Here is a 17,367-nt window from a genome sequence, read left to right as displayed (position 1 = left end):
ATTCCTCAAAATTCTTGTTCTTGTCCTCTATGTTTTTCAATGTTACTCTTACATTTCTATTTATGGCATCTTGTCACACTCTACCAATTTTGCTTGCTTGATGAATATGTCCTATCCACTCCAACTTGTCTACTAAAAAGCCTTTTATTAACCTATCGGTATCCTCACCTTCTTCGTAATCATTCAAACTTTTTATTATTATATTTGTTGCACTATCCTCCCAATGTCTTTCTTCCCCTATTTGCACTCTAATATGCTTCTCTATGAGTTCCTTTTGACTTTCTATTGACCCTTTTTTCTAATTATGCCCACGATTTTGCCTACTCTAATTGCTCCTTTAGTTTAGCTTCTTTGATCTCTATGTTTGTTATTTTTTATTGGAGCTCTTGTAGATGTGAACTATCTCTTTCCTCTGCTACTTTAGCAAGATTTCCATTTTTAATCTATTTTAGTTCCACCTTCACAATCATGATTTCTTGCTGTTGTTTTCAAACTATCTTGCAGTTTGACGATTTCCTCTTTAAGAAACTTGTTTTCTTGAATTATTTTATGATTAGTGTCCTTGATCTCTTGTCATTTGTTATACTTCTTCCGTTCCAACACTTCTAGACCTTCAAGTCTCCTCTTTAAACCCATTAATTCCTTAACATACAGATCCGAGGACCAAGTTAAAGGAGTTGAGTTAGGGTTGCATTGGTCTAGCTTGCTTTCACCTTCCATCTCCTCTCCCATTTCTTTCTTTTGCTACATCACTCCCTCAATGCATTTGAGTTGATGATCCTATTGGCATACTCTTTCAGCTTGATTTTCAAGGTTTCCATGATCCACTTGCATTTCTATCTATCTTTACTTGCTCTTGTTGCACCTCATGATTAACTATTGTTTGGTTGAAGCTTAAGACCCTTGCCAATATAGTGATAAACTTGGTGTGCCCTAGCCAACTTAACCTCCTAACTATTTTGGCTTGCCTTCATTGTAAAATCCTTTTATATTGCTTGGCATTAACAAATGTAAGTCCTTACCTTACATTTGGAACTTTTCCTTGTGTACAGACATGAGATTTCAGACTCCTTGTTGAGAAATTTGTGGTACACGACATTGACCTACCTATCTGAGGCACACTTTCGCGTTCCTTTCAAATCCTCATGTCACATCTTTCCTCAAGTTCTTCTAATGAGGCATTGTGATCATCCTCTTTGTCATCTAAGAAGTCTATTAGTAGATCAACCTCTTGCCCTGTGATGTTTTCCACCATAGTGTCTGAAATCCCAGACATTAAGATGTACAAAACTGTTTAAATGCCAATAAAGTTGTTTTACTTGGAATGATGATCCTTGTAGGCAAGAATGTGCATTACCAACCTAATCCTTAGTATTTACGCCTACTCTACTATTTGTCATTTATTGTAATAATAGCTGTAATGTTGAGTGAATGAGCCAATAAACATAGGGACTCATGCAAAATAAAGTTATTTCCATTAACAGGGACAAGGAGCTGACAAAGAATACAAAGAATAAACTGTCGGTATGGATTTGTGACTTGTGAGTTTATCGATTGTAAAACATTGTGTGAATGGCTATAATGAATCTGCAAACTTCAAATTATCTATTTGAATTATTATCAACTAAAAAAATTACATATTCTCATTAGTTTGGGAATAAAAATTTGAGATTTGTTATTTATTTGTAAGAAATAGTATATGTTTTTAATGACGGCTGAACAAATTGAAATTGAAATCCCTACTCTATAGGTTGAACTAATGCTAAATTTATTATCTTAATATGTGAAAATTATATTTATTCACCTACATTTCTCTTGTTGTTTAATATATCACTAAACAAGCATAATTGTTTAATACTGATACTCATTGTCCTTCTTCGAGTCATGCAACAAGCCATAGCTTTTTATATCTCTTAATCTTGTTGGTAGCCTGCAATCCATTTTGTGTATAGCCTGCAATCTTTGTTATTTATGAGAGCTCGAGTTAGGGGGGAATGTGTGAAAATTTCAATTCGTTGTATAATGATGGAGGCACTCCTCAATGCACCTTTTGTAAAATCCCAAATGCCCAACATGTGTCCCTATTTTTGCTTGCATTTTACTTTATATATATGCTTCTCTTTCTTAAGCTCTGAATTTATACAATCAATTTATTTGATTAAAACTTTCTGGTCAAGGATTGTGTTGGACGACATAGACGAGACACCATGGTTTCCTTTCTTTAAAAAGAAGTGGTAGATTATTTCTTTTTATTGTGCATACAATCTATTTTATTTTTTATTCTTGTGGGCGTTGCATGAGTAGACTCTACAGTTTCATGGTGATATAAAGGATGTTGAAGAATTTGTTTTCTTATCATTGGAAAGATGGTTGTTATTCCAAGTGTTTGAAATGGAGAACTAAGCATTGGTGCATCATGGAGGAGTTCAACTGTCACTGGGCTGCATTACAAATTGACTCTAATGGATGTTCATCCCAAAAATACAACCATTCATGGGAATTTAATCTCCAATCTTGTTCACTATTTCTTAAATGTAGAGATTCATCTATGGCTTCTTCAAGTCACTTTACTTTGTTTATTTTTATTAAAAATAATAAAACTAACAAAAAATATTATTACATAGAACTTTTAATAAAAATCATTTTCAAAATATTTAATCTATACAAATAATCAAAAGAAACAATTCATTGACTCTATAATTAATGAATTGATATAAATGTTAGAATTCAAAAAATAAATCAATGATGCTTAGCTTTAAGCTTGATGAAATTTTAGTATGACAAATATTGCTATTATATTCTATAATGTGCAACTCTAGAGTTTATCAACAAGTGTCTAAAAAATCCAATAAATTTTGTGTTTGATATTTTGGTATAAATTAGTTTATACTTAAATACAATTCACCCTAGCATGCAAATTCACAAATTTCATACTCAAGTCAGCACATAATAACTAGCTAGAGATATTCAACTTGAGACATTTAATTTAAATTTGACCTTTTAAAATGTTGGGTTTATTTTTATACCACAAAACTAACTTGAGTTAGTTCATTTGACCTAGGATGATGGATGACTAAATTAAAAAAAATCATTGCTCCTTGAAGATGTGTGCAAAATACACCACTTATGTACACAATTATTTGCATAGAAGATAACATTGTCAAATTAGGTCTAAAATGAAATATAAAACTACATAGTATACATTTCTTACCATTACAATATTGTAAAAACTAATAAATTATTTGTATGAGTTTATGAAATGATGACACATAATTTAAAATGACTATCAAAATAATATAATATCCAGATTGTTATATCGATATACATAAAAAATTATATTTATTACAAAATTGAAAGAATTGCCAATCAAAAGAATTGAAATCATAGATAATTTAAAATTCTTTTGAAAGGGTACTTATAAAAACATATTCCATTGGAAGAAAATAATAAACATAAGCATAGAATAATATATGAAGGAAAACGCAATTTAAATTTATTAAATATGATTTATAAATTATTTATGTCCACCAATATAGATTATAATATTTTATCAAATTCTTTTTTCGTGAACAGGGGAAAAAAAAAAAGGCTCTAAGATGGCGGAGGCTCTATGTAATTAAGGAGGAGGTTGGTCCATTTGTGTGAGCTTTGCCTTGCACGGGCATTGGATGGCATGCCTCGTTGGATCCTGAGTGCCAGAGCATGGTTCTTTTAATGCAAGTTCATTGGTTCGGGAGTGTTATATGGGCCCTAAACCACCTGAAGATGGTGTTGATCCAAATGTTAGTGCAGGAGCAAAAGGCAAGAAAACCTTCAAACAAGTGGTGTTGGAGTCGCAATGCCTAAGCAAGATTTCTTGTGAAGTAAACATCAGGTGTAGAGGAATTGAATGGCAGAAGAGGAGGAGGTAAGTCTATCGTTGACCTTGCTCTTGTTGTCATTTTGAATGAGCAAATGGCTATGGCTATCGATAGTGAAAAGATTAGGTTAAAAAATGTGGCAATATTCCTTGCAGCTCTGGACACAAACAAAGTACCCTCTAAGAATTACATGAATACATGGTTGCAAAATACTTGGGGGAAAAAGCTAGGGCTTAATTATACCTTTTGCAGAATGATACAAAAGGGATCATTTTATTTTATTTTAAAACCCTAGTAATCAAAAAGAGGCCATTAAAAGGCAATATTTGACCATTGGCTCTGGATGCTTTAGGGCTATTAGTTAGGAGCTGGATGCAAATACTAAAGAAATCTTGGTTCTCTCGAGCCCTGGGTGGATAATTGTGCACAATATCCCTCCTTTTTTATGGAATACCATCCCTAATACCTTGGAACCTATAGGGAATGTTCTTCGTGTGGATGAGACGGATTCCTTGCTTCTGCATATGGATGCAAGATTGCTTATTTTGATTAACCCTAGGAAGGATCTCTCAAGTGATCTCAAAGTGGAATTAAAAAATGAGATCTTAGTCTGTCCTGATGAATTTTGGGGTGAATCAACACATGCTTAGAAGAGAAGGGCATGTTAGAAAGAATTACCCTTTGATTAAGAAGAAGATAAAGGATAGTAATCCTAACTCTAAGTCTGCTAATCCTCTTAACCCTAAAGTGCCTATCTTGAATGATGCTAATAATAATGTTTTGACACCCTGTGAGCCTGTGTCTGTGAATGCTACTGTTGCTAGCCCTAGTTCTATTGATATTGTTGATAATGCTAGTCCCAATTCTATGATCCCCCAAGAGCCTCTGGTCGTTGTTACTAAAGATGTTAATCCTAAATCTATTGAGATGACAAATGATGTAGCTTAAGAACCCTCCATGGTTGATCAAGTCAGCCACACAATTGCTTTCCATGAGTTCATACCTAATAACTCTTTGATTAGTAAACTTGATGCTTTCAATGTTGAAATTAGAAAAGCCACTCGAACCTCTACTGATATTTAATCCCTAGCTAATTCTAATGGTCTCAGAGTCCCACCCTCTAGGGAGGGAGAAAACCTTCCTAAGCACAAAACTCTTAATGCCCAACAACTTATTCTGGGGAAATTAAAGAAGATGGTAGACACCAATACAAGGGTCCAAAATATCCTTGATGGTGGTAAGAAGATGCATAATATTTGTGATATTAATAAGAATGAGGATATGTCTCAAACCCATTTGAACTCTCCTACCAGTGATATAAATAGAGCCCATGTGAGTAAATCTCATGGCTCTATTGGAGAACTGATGAAGCTTGAAGGGGTGAAGGAAGTTGTGAAATTCAGTTAAATTCCCAATAAAGGAACTGTCATGGTGGTAGAAGACACGGGTGAAGCCCTTAATGCCATCAAGAGGGATTACGGTTCTATAAATTGTGGCCCAAAAGTCTCTTTGGTCAATAACACTCAAAGTAACCCTCGTCCCCACCCTTCAGACTTTTCTAGAGATTTAGCAGAGAGTTAGGAGTAACTGACAAGAGCACCAGGTGTACCATTGTTAGTGAAGTGATACAGAGTTTGGAGATAGTGTTAGATGATGAGACTGAAGTCGTGGATGATAAAGCTATCAAGTGAGCTATTGTTCCCTTGAAGGGAGATCCTGATAAGGACCTTGTTGAGAAAGCCATGAAGGAGTTTGGGGTTAGGAAAGCAAAGAGAAAGAAGAATATGAGGAAGACTAAAAAACAAAGTACTCCCCATCTGGGGGTTGATCATATCTTTGAATTTAAAAGGAAAAGGGGAAGATTAGTGGATCATCTACTCCTACTCATGAAAATAAATCCCCCAAAGGGATTTTTCCCAAATGTTATAACTTTAGGGCGCCCATGGAAATTGACCCTTAATTTCTTATGGAATTGAATCTTTCATCTTAGAATGTTAGGGGGCTTGAGTCCCCAGATAGGAAGTATGTAGTGAAAACACTAGTACAAAAACAACAATATATGACTAAAAAAACTACAAAACTTGTAGATAAATGACTAAATTTGATCACGTGACCACTGGTAGTTTATTGCCAACCATAAATCAATTTTGATCACGTGACCATTGGTTGTTTTGATTGATCAATTTGGTCATTGATTTGGTCATCAATTTGGTCATTGATTTAGTCATTGATTTAGTCACTAATTTAGTCATTAATTTAGTCATTGATTGTTGTTATCTAGTCATTTATTTAATCATGATAGTCACAAATTTAGTCATATATTTAGTCATATATTTAATCATTGATTGTTGTTATATGGACATTTATTTAGTCATGATAGTCACTAATTTAGTCATATATTTACTCACTAATTTAGTCATATATTTAATCATTAATTTAGTCATTGATTGTTGTTATCTGGTCATTTATTTAGTCATTCTAATAATTAATGGTCATCAAATGGTAGTATATTTAGTCATTTTTATTCACCCCATTTCCGTCCATTGGTAGTATATTGTCATTTTTATTTACTAGTTTCCTTTGATTGGTAGTATAGTCATGACATGAATAATTTATTAAATACCATAAATTTTATAATGCAAAAATGACATAATATTAAACTTGAACTAAAACATAAAATCAAATAAAAATATTACATATGCGAACAAACTACAACATGCTAGAATTAAAATATTGATTCAACGTCGTGATAAATAAAGACAATCTGCAATAAAAATATAATGCAGAAGAAATAATTCTACTCTTTTCTCTTTAGAAACAATACTAGGCCATCGCCAAATTATAGAATGTAAGAAGAAATAATTCTACTCTTTTCTCTTTAGAAACAATACAAGGCCATCGCCAAATTATAGAATGTAAATATGTTATTTTAGTTTCTCTATGTTATCTAACTCGTTGGCAACTAATACAAGTGGAATTACACTCAAGGTGCCACAATTCAACATTTGACTGGCATAATATGACAATGTACTCATATGAAGTAGATCTTAGAATTGGAGAAGCAACCATGAAGTTTACTACAATGGTGCAAGTACAAAAAGAAAGAATATCATTCTAAAAAGAAACATTTTATTGATTTTCAAACACATTTGTCTCACACATGAGCCATGAGTACATTGCGAATGTATGAAAACACAACATATGCATAGATACATGAATGTAAAAAGGGAAACACGATAGGTATGAAACCAGGCATTGCCTAAATGACTGGTGAACTTGTTTTGTTGTCTTCCGTTAATGTTGTTGTCCTTAAGCCTAGCTATTGTCCTCTCCAAGCTTGCCTGTGACCTGGGTACTTGCATAATAAAGATGTAATAAATTAGAACTTCTAGTTCTAAGCAATGACTGATTGCATTCATATCATGTACATTGTTGTATGTATTCAGATACTAAGTTACCACACATCAAAAGTGTACAATCAGTCACATATAAGAGATGCAGGACATGCCTAGGAAGGAGAGACAAGTACTATGCATAAAAATAATCATACATTTTTAATTAACTTGTTTGCTTCATGTGTAGGAACAAGAAAAGTATTATTTGCAGATTATAAGATTCCATGTATGAGTGGGAGTAAATGGGGCTCCCACAAGGGTTGAGCCCAACTCATCATGGTGTGCATTATCAGAATGCAACGAGATCATTCAAAATACAAAGAAAAATGAAACAAATGAGAGGCATATACCTTCATGAAACCTATTGTTTCATTCAGTGTATTTGTTCGGCTTGAGCTGGCATATCGTATGATTGAATTGTTCTTTAGTATCTTCATACTAAATCTGAAGAAAGTTCAGGAAACCTATTGTTTCAAAGGTTTCCTAAACCTCCTTTAGATCTGGTATGAAGCACTATTGGGATTATGTTCTTAGCTGATGGAGAACTGAAATTGAACAATGAAGTACTATTTTGATTCTCAGTCCTATTGCAACAGAAATGCAGAAAAGAATCAGTGTATGCATCCTATTAGACAAAGTTATCTATGGCTAAGTGCAAAATTCATCAAGCAATGAAGGAGAAAGAGTAAAAACAACATGATTCTTGATATAAAAGCATGACACATAACAATGTATTTATACATCTTTTCATGTTTCTCATTGAAAGCTCAAGAATGAAGAAGATTAAAGAGTGAGCATTTTGTTGTTAAAAGGAGCATAAAAAGAACTCAAGTTGTTATTATGTATCCACAGAAAAGGAACAAGACAGTAATCAATAAGTAATCTGAAGAGACAATGCTATCATCTTTCAACTAAAAGAGGTAAGACTACATGCTCAAATTGTGTTCTAATTCTACATATGCTTCATAAGTATCAAACAACAAAGCTTTATCACGATTCAAGATGCAAAGTAAGTGAGCTACTCATTTTCACATGTGAATATAAACATTTGTTCACAACTAGCAAGTGTTGCTACAATGAAAGATTCCAATCAAATGTATCTCCAACAGTGATCTACAACTCATTATCATAATATTGAATGCATAGATGGAAAAGGAAAAAGTACAGTTGTACTTTAAAAAGGAAATGATTTGATAAGCACTCATAAGTTTGTTCAGGCTTCAATAACAGTCAAAGCAATAATGTTAACAGAGGTGCATAAACATGTAATAGAGATATCTACAATCGGCAAGTTAAATACAAATGACCTATATACTTTCCCAAGTATATAGCATGCATCTGCAGATATCAAAAGTTAGCAAACATGTGTTGTGTTTTGTTTTCAGTAAGCCATGTATCAAATGCATCTCCTAAATGCAACAATGTTCACAGATGCCTCTTATCTCCTCAAAATGTTGCAGAAAAGAGAAGTGTTCCAGTAAGATGCATAAGAAGGATAATAACAAAATGTTCTTGCTCAAAGAAAAGTCTTCATAACATAGGTATGCATCTCATGTGGATTGAAGACTTAAAAATGCATTTAAAAAGAATCATTTTTCATGATTTTCAAAAAAATCAAAGGAAGAAGACATTATCAAGTAGCAGAAAAGAACATTATTCTTCATCTCAGAATCATATTGATTTGTGTAATGAGATGTTAACAGAGATGTGCATAACGGACAACCAATAATCATCTTCAGCCAAATTGTAAAAGACAGATGTCTGATATCAAAAAGAGATGAGTAAATCACCTTCAGCTGTGAAACAGTGAAAATACCGCCACGTGTTTTAGTCTTTTCTCAAAAACCCAGATGCTAAATTTCCTGATCTTTTCACATAATTTTGAGGAAATAAATTTAAAAAACCCCATTAAATATCACAAAAACCCAGTTCGTATATTTTCTGAAAAGTTCCCTAGTCCGAGAGTTATATAATCTTCAAAAATTATATGCAAAAAGGAGTATAAAGAAGGCTACAGCAAACAAAACATTTTGCTCTTATTACATTTTGCCCAGATCCGTGTATAAGGCTGAATACTCACAAAAAGATGGAGTGTTTTTCCCCAGCCGTAAGTGCCCATTCAGGGCTTTTGATTCTAGAGCTTGTGCAATACTTTTTTTTGCATTAAGCAAGCAAAAAGAGCAGTAAGAAGTAATATGGATATATCCATAGCTTGATGTTTTTTGAAAACTAAAATCAAAATGGAGAAAGCCCAAAAAGAACTTACCTTCTCATATTATGTATGTTTGTTGCAGCAAAACAACTTACAGAAGTTGTTGAATATGAGTGAATCCATGGCCACCAAAAGACCAGAAGAAGGCAAGAAAGACAAACACATCTCTGTTATAACCCTTCTCACTCACAGAGGAAAAAGATATCACACAAGTGAAATAACCCAATAAAGAATGCATGCATATAGAAATACTTAAGCATTTACCTGTATTCGAATGGCAGAGAGAAATCATGTAATTTTTTTTTCATGCAGAGTGTTCTCAATGTGGGTTGCTGCCTTTTTTTTTTTTTTTGAAAACGATATGTATTTTCAAAGACTTTTAGTCTTCTATGTTTTTTTTGCCCTTTTCACATCTTTAGGGTTAGCTTTGCTCTAATTTTTTATATGCATTATCTATGTAAAGATTAAGTGTTATTTTTTATTATTAATAAATTAATTTGAGAATAATTTTGTTATGAATTTAAGGGATATTATTATATATTACATGAAATTAGCTAATTATTTTTTAATAGAGATTATAATAATAAAAAACATATAATAACATATTAAACAAAAACATAAACACGTATAAGTAAAATATATTAATTATGTATAAAATATATTTTTTTGGATTGGTTAAGCTTCACCAATTGAAGCTGAATTGAAGGGAAGTAAAACAAATACTTTAAGCTTCCTAAAATTGAAGCTATAGTAAAATTCAATTGCCCTAAAAGAAATAAAAATCCATGCATATAAAAAACAATGATAAATTAGTAATGCACTCAAAAATCTTAAATTTAATTGTAAGTTTCTAAATTCACACAAAAAAAATCTTGTTTATAATAAAAATAGAAACTATCCTAATTTTTTTATTAAATTATTTTTAAAAATTAGAAATGATTATATCTTATCATTTCAATTATGAGAAGTTTCTAAATTGATATTTAAAAGTGTTTTCTCACCCGATGACCAAATTAGTCATTTATAGCTTTCTTGTAAAAAATGACTAAAATTTGGTGTCGTGACTAAAAATTTTGGTCACATAGTCATTTGTTGGCTATATTTCTACTAGTGAAAGATTTTAAAAATGAAGAATGATATTGACATTCTACTTCTCCAAGAATTGAAGGTTGTTGATTTTTGTCTAGACATTAACTTGAAATGCATTTGGTGGAAAGCTTAATACTATACTACCAGGCATGATAAAGGAAAAGGTGGTGCAACTATCCTAGTGAGTAATAGGTGGAACAAATATATTGCTAGATGGGGTTGCACACCCTGTAATAGGCTTGTATGGATCATCATGAAATATAAATAACTTGAATTTGGGGTATGCTCTATCTATGCATCCAATGATCATAAGGAAATGATTGAGCTTTGGAAATGGATCTATCAGTTCGAGGAGATTTTGTGGATTCTTGGGGGATGACTTTAATATGATAGAAGATCCTCTAGATAAAAGTGGAGGCGATAAATTCAAATGGAAAGGTGATGAAAGATTTTTTTGGAGTAGGATGTTGAGTAAGCTTAGACTTATGGATCCTTTGCCAGGTAAAAAGAAATATTCTCAAGCCACCTAGTGTACTTGGTGCAATTTCCAGCAAGAGAATAGGAGGATTTATAGTAGATTGGATATATTTTAATTCAATATGGATTTCTTTAAGACCAAGAAGGCCCTTGATGGAAATTATGTGAGAGTCATCCCATATACCCTATCTGACCACCATCCTATTCATACTATTATCTCACATAGTGAGCTCCCTTAGAGATCTTGTATTGAGAGGAAAGCTTTTGTGCTCAATACTAACCTGTTAGGAAAAGAAGAGATGAAACAAGCAGTTCTGAAATTATTAGGCAGTTCAACAAATAGGTTGTTAAACAAGAGAGATCTATTGTTAGGTGGAATGAAAGTGTCAATAGTTGGAAGGCCCTTTTCCAAACAATGGGCAAGAAGAGAGCCAAGGACTACAGGAGAGTGGAGACTGAGGCTCATCTCATGCTATTGAGGTTATAGGAAGACATTCAAAACAATCCCTCCAATGTTATTGCCTTGGATGCCCCATGTCAGGCTAAAGATGCACTTACGAGAATTTAGAATGTGATGATTCAAGGAGCCAAGACTAGAGCTAGAATTAATTGGCTAGAGAGTGGACATAAAGGCTCCAAATATTTCTTTCAACTTCTTAAAAATAAGGAAGATAGAGAGACTATTGATAGTATATGGGACAATGAGGAAACTATTACAAATCAGTCAGATATATTGAAGGCATTTGCACAATTTTACCAACGGTTATTCACTTTAGAAGACAATGACCATGATAAGTTAAGGGCAAGGGAAAAGTTCAAGGGTATCATTCCTAAGAAAATTTGCAGTGAGGACTTTGATATGCTTAATAAAGAGATCTCTTTGGATGAGAATAAGAGGACCATTCTGGCACTTAATAATGATAAAGTTCCTAGACCTGATGGGTTTCCTATGGAATTTTACAAGGAATGTATAGATTGGATAGGAGAGGATTTTCTTCAAGTTTATAATAAAGCTATAGATAGGGGTCTCTAGGTGATGAAATCAATAGAAGCCTTTGTTGGATTATTGGGGAGTTTGTTGGATTTGGTTGATCATTGTTGCTTCTAGGATATGTTGTTGTCATTGATGTCCACATCTTCCTATGAGTTATTCAAGAGAGTTTGGGAAGATTTTTTTATCCAGTTTTGTAGTTTGGTTTTGTTGATCGTTGTATTGCAGAATCCGGTATTTCCTCCGGTATATTTTGATGTGATTAGATCTTGTGCTAAGACTTTGGATTATTGTTTGGGATGATCTTGTGTATCTTCATTTCAGATGGTTCATGATTTGGTGCTCCACAAGTTATCTTTCCTCGTGACAGTTGTTGATTGATTGTGTTCTTAAGCTTTGAGACGTTGACCGATGAAGATTTGAAAAGAGGTGTTGGTGCAACTATTATGGATGATTCTAACGTGCTTGTTGGTGTTTGCTAGTCATGTCCTATTTTTTTTGGTGATCCACATTGATAGTTGTGCAAATTTTTAGTGAATTCTATGAACCGATGATGATTTTTGTGTTATGCGGTATTTTTGGCGGTATAACGTGTTGTGGTTGATCTTGGCAGGATTTCCGGTGGATGTAATCATTTGGGAATTTTATTTAGGTCCATGCTATGTAATGTAAATCATAATATTGGTCTGTTGGTCGATCTTTGTATCGTGCATTGTAATTTTTGTAATTGTGAGTTGAGGGTTGAGGGTTTAGCTGACCTTGTCATCAAGGTTGATGATTTGTATATATAGGTGAGATGCTTATGTATTTTAGGTGTTAGTATTGTGTATGCATTATCAGAGAGAGGTGAATGTGTGAACAAGGATATATCAATCAATGAAGTGTTGAGGTGTGTTTGGTGTTGCAGAGCAGATAACTGTGCTTAACTGGAACTGTCATCGGGCATTTGTAGATGCTATCATTGTAGTTCATTCATTCTGAATTGTAGTCTGAATCATATTGTAAGTCAGTGAGACTTCTCTAAGGGTTGTAGCCTTCTGGGCACTTATCTTTTGAGCAGTGAACTCTAGGCAGTGTGTCTGAATGCATGTGCATTCCCCATTGTAATATTTTCACATACTACTGCAGAGTATCATCTTACTATGGGTATGTTCCCACCATGGTTTTTCCCTTAACCGATTTTTCCACGTCAAAATATTGGTGTTGTGTGTTGTGTTGTTAATTTTCTTATATGTTATTGCTATAGTCTATCAATTTATGTTTTGGAGTTTAATTTGTTGTGATCTAGTGAGGATTGATTCACCCCCCCCTCTTAGTCTTCCTTCTTGATTTCTGCTAACAATTAGTATCAGAGCTAGATCCTCTGGTAGAATCTTAATCGTTTGAGGAGATATAAGATAGCAGCTCAAGGTATTCTTTTCAAGAAAGACAGTCTGAGGTTTGATGGAAGCAACTATACCGTGTGGAAGAGACAAATGGAGGTGCATTTGAAATGTCTTGGAGAAGATTATTGAAAGATTACTAAGAATGCCTATGTTGTTCCTCAAAATGGACCATCCACTCCTGATGAGGTTAAGAAATCTGAATATAACATCAAAGTGAAGGAAACATTGCTTAGTGCCCTGACTGATTCTAAAATGACAAATGTTATGGAACTTCAAACTGCACATGAGATCTGGGTGAAGCTTGAGATCCTGTATGAAGGTGATAGTCAAGTGAAAGTTGCTACGTTGCAAAGTTTAAAAGGAAAGTATGAGACATTGAAAATGGGAGATGATGAGAACATACATTCATACATGGCTAAGGTGAATGTTTGTCCTTGGTATCAGATCTGTCGGTGGAAAGATTGAAGAAGATGAGATTGTTGCTAAGTTGTTGAGATCTTTGTCTCCTTATAAACATAAGGTTGCCGCTATTGGTGAGATCCAGAGTGTAACTACAATGACAAGAAATGTGTTGGCTGGAAAACTTGTTGCATTTGAGCTAAACGAATTTGGAGAATCACATGGAAAGTCTGAGACAACATTCAAAGCATCAGCATCTGTTTCCAGTAAGCAAAAATATAATCGTGATGAGTGCAGGATATCCAGATATGAAAGAGAAAGAAGAGAGATAGCAGAGCAAGAAAGAGATCTTGATGAGCTTGAAGCATTGATTGTTTGGAGATTGCCTAAAGGTGTCGGTAAGTATGATGAAAATTTTCCCCTGAAATTTTTTTCTTGTAATAAGATAGGACATTTTGCTTCTAGATGTTCGGAGAGAATGGCTAAGTATGACAGACATGATAAGTTTGATAGGAATGATATATATGAGAAGCATGAGAAGTATGATAAGCCTTATAAGTCTAACTGGAAGTTTAGGAACCACAAGAAATGTTATTATGTTGTAGATGAAGGTGTTACAGATGAACAATCAAAAGGAGATGAAGTTGTGTTTATTGTCATTAAAGAAGATAGACCTGTGCCTATTGATTCCACTAGTTGTTTTGTTGAGGATAAATCTTTGGTTGCAAAGGTAGAAGAAAAGGGTGAATGGGTGATTGACAACAATTGTTCACATCATATGACTGGTGACAAAAGAAAATTTGTAAGTATGGACAAGTATGATGGTGGAATAGTTAGATTTGGTGATGACAAAGCTTGTGTAATCTGTGGTAGAGGTTCTATTTATTTTGATGGTAAGCATAACACTGATGATGTTTTATATGTTGAAGGTTTGAAGCATAATCTTTTGAGTGTTGGACAAATGGTTGATAAGGGTTATGATCTACAATTCAAAGATGGCAAATTCAAGATCTTGAATGCCTTCGATATATAAATTGCATCTGGAACTAAGACTAAAGGTAACATTTTTTATTTGAATGTTGGTGAGAAAATTTGTTTGATTGCTAAGATAGATGAGAGTTGGTTGTGGCATAGAAGAATGTGTCATGTAAACTTTGATCATTGATCAAGATAAGTTCTACACAAGTTGTTAGGGATTTGCCTAATATTGTTAAACATGTTAATCCAATATGTAAGGAATGTCAATTGGGTAAGCAAAGAATGATTTCTTTCAAGAGTAAACGGTATACATTAGATGGATTGTTAGATCTTGTGCATACTAATCTGTGTGAAACTACAAATGTTATAAGTGTGCAAGGTGACAAATACTTTATGTTGCTAATTGATGATTATTCCATAATGATGAGGGTTGTCTTTTTGAAGGAAAAATCAGAAACATTTGAGAAATTCAAGATATTCAAAGCTAAAGTTGAAATTGAGTTTGGATTGAAATTGAAGTGTCTGAGATTTGATAGAGGTGGAGAATTTTGTTCCAATGAGATCAATTCTTTTTGTGAGATGCATGGAATCATAACACAACTATCTTCTCCTAGGACCCCACAGTAGAATGGGATTGTTGAAAGGAAAAACCGTATTGTTTTAGATGTTGCAAGAACCATGTTGATTGAAGGAAATGTTATGAAGGTCTAGTGGAGAGAAGCTATTAGAATTGCAGTCTATACATTCAATAGAGTTAATATCAAAGGTGATACCGATAAGACCCCTTATGAGCTTTGATTTGGTCATGTTCCTACTGTGAAATATTTCAAAGTTTTTTTGTAGCAAATGCTATATCAAGAGAGATGAGGATATTGGAAAGTTTGATGATGAAGGTATCTTTCTGGGATATTCTACAAATAGAAAAGCCTACCAGTGCTATAACAAGAGATTGAGAAAGATAGTTGAGAGTGAAAATATGAAGGTGGATGAAAACCTTGGGAAGGAGATCAGAGCTTATGATGAAGGTCAACATGTTGTTTTAGCTCCTATTCAGCCTAAAGAGCCTAACAAGAATGATCCGGTAGAGATTGTAAATCCAAATGTTGTTGCTACTAGTGATGATGTGCAGCAACTTGAAGATCAGAATAATCAGAAGACTCCAAGGTATGTAAGATTAAATCATTTTGAAAATCAAATTATTGGTGATAAGAGTAAAGGTGTGATGACTAGAAGAAGGTTACTTGCAGAAGAAGTATGTTTGATTTCTAAAGTTGAACCTAAATATTTTGTTGAAGCCTATAAACATGATAATTGGATAAGAGCCATGGAAGAAGAGTTAGATTGGATAGAAAAGAGCAACACTTGGGAACTTGTGCCTAGACCTAAGGATAAAAATGTTATTGGTACAAAATAGGTTTTTAGGAACAAATTGAATGAAGTCGGTGAAGTAGTAAAAAATAAAGCCAAACTGGTCTGCAAAGGATATTCAACGCAAGAAGGAATTGATTATGAAGAAAATTTTTCTCTGGTTGCCAGAATTGAAGCTATTAGGTTGTTGCTTGCTTATGTCGCTTATAAAGATTTCAAGGTATATTAGATGGATGTCAAATCTGCATTTTTAAATGGTGATCTAGAAGAAGAAGTTTACATTAAACAACTTGATGGATTTTCATTGTCAAATGATGGAGACATGGTATGTAAATTGAAGAAAGCACTTTATGGATTGAAACAAGCCCCTAGAGCCTGGTATGCTACATTAGACAAATTCTTGTTAAAATTGGGATTTACTAAAGGTGTTGCTAATAGTAATTTATACTTTAAGATTGAAAATGATAACATTTTGATTGTTGAAGTCTTTGTTGATGACATTATCTTTGGTGGTGATGATGATATGAGTATGAAGTTTGTCAATGATATGCAAAAAAAATTTGAGATGTCTATGATTGGTGAGATGAAATTTTTCTTAGGTTTGCAGATTGCACAGACATGAAAAGGTATCTTTATATCTCAAAATAAGTATGTGAAGGAATTGTTGAATAAGTTTGGATTAGATGATTCCAAACCAGTTGGAACTCCTATGGTGACTGGTTGTAAATTGTCTAAAAATGATGAATCGCCGAAAGCTAATCAGAGCTTGTATAGATCTATGGTTGGTGGACTGCTATAACTCACTCAAACTAGGCCTGACATTATGCATGTTGTGTGTATGGTTGCTAGATATCAAGTTGATCCGAAGAAGAGTCATGTCACTGTTGTTAAAAGAATATTCAAATATCTAAAGGGAACTGAGGATTATGGTTTATGGTATCCAAACAATGATGATTTCATGTTGTGTTCTTACACTGATGTAGATTGGGCTGGTGATGTTAATGACCGAAAGAGTACTACCAGTGGAGAATTCTTTTTAGATAAGAATTTGGTTTCATGGGCTAGCAAGAAACACGATTAAGTATCTTTATCTACTGTTGAAGTTGAGTACATTGTTGCTGCAAGTAATTGCACTCAGATAGTTTGGATGAAGCAAATGTTGAAAGATATCAGAGTTATTTATGATGAGCCTACTGTTATATACTGTGATAAT

At 33.5% G+C, this 17,367-nt stretch overlaps 1 long non-coding RNA gene across 1 annotated transcript; it reads right to left on the bottom strand.

Moving 5' to 3' along the window:
• Positions 1-6,969: 6,969 nt before the first annotated feature.
• On the bottom strand, positions 6,970-9,865 carry LOC131060561 (uncharacterized). The gene is made up of 3 exons (XR_009110393.2): positions 9,732-9,865; positions 9,522-9,645; positions 6,970-7,208 (listed from the first exon to the last, which is right to left on the bottom strand). It is a non-coding gene; the product is annotated as an uncharacterized LOC131060561 (long non-coding RNA).
• Positions 9,866-17,367: the final 7,502 nt, after the last annotated feature.

Source organism: Cryptomeria japonica, chromosome 8, assembly GCF_030272615.1.
Source record: "Cryptomeria japonica chromosome 8, Sugi_1.0, whole genome shotgun sequence".
Taxonomy (NCBI): Eukaryota; Viridiplantae; Streptophyta; class Pinopsida; order Cupressales; family Cupressaceae; genus Cryptomeria; species Cryptomeria japonica.
This window is presented reverse-complemented; position numbering and strand designations above follow the sequence as displayed.